General features: G+C 41.1%; 1 pseudogene; it reads left to right on the plus strand.

The window, feature by feature from the left end:
- The first annotated feature begins 277 nt into the window (after positions 1 to 277).
- Positions 278 to 481, plus strand: LOC116573822 (annotated as a pseudogene).
- The last annotated feature ends 201 nt before the right edge of the window (positions 482 to 682 follow it).

Here is a 682-nt window from a genome sequence, read left to right on the forward strand (position 1 = left end):
ACCTGTCAAGAATTTCCAGAAAACCCTTTTGTTCCCAGTTGCCTTGTGAGATTGCCATTTTGGGGTAAAGCATGGACAGATCCATTTCACGTGTTTCACTTGGTGACTAAATGAATAAATGAGGAAACAAATTGATGATTAGTTATACTTGTATGCATTCTAGGTGACCACTATTCATAACTTTACAAGTTGTGTTCTAATATGGAAAGACCACTCAGGTTCTATTGATACCTAGGCTGGCTCCCACCTCCTTTACACTTGATCTTAGCCAAAAGGCATCGCTTCTCGGCCTTTTGGCTAAGATCAAGTGTAGTATCTGTTCTTATCAGTTTAATATCTGATACGTCCTCTATCTCACCTCCTTTAAATGGCCCCTGAATGTTAGGCTTCAGTGTGCTTCATAGATTTGCCTTTTGGGGTTTTCCCTTTTGATCTTTCTGCGGGGCTAACAATTGTACTTCTCTGTCCAGTCCTTATATCTATAGTGTCAACTGAAAAAAAAAAAAAGCCATTGTCAAAATAGATTAGATTATTTTATCCTACTGAGGGTTGTAGCCCAGGAGAAAGTCTTTCTAATTGCTCTCAACTATGCTCCCAAGCTTGTCCCATAGAGGGGCTTCTGGCAGAAAGGGGAAGGGTATCTGCTTGCAAGCCACTCTCCAAGGCATCCTTGCATGTCATG

Source organism: Mustela erminea, chromosome 14, assembly GCF_009829155.1.
Source record: "Mustela erminea isolate mMusErm1 chromosome 14, mMusErm1.Pri, whole genome shotgun sequence".
Lineage (NCBI taxonomy): Eukaryota > Metazoa > Chordata > Mammalia > Carnivora > Mustelidae > Mustela > Mustela erminea.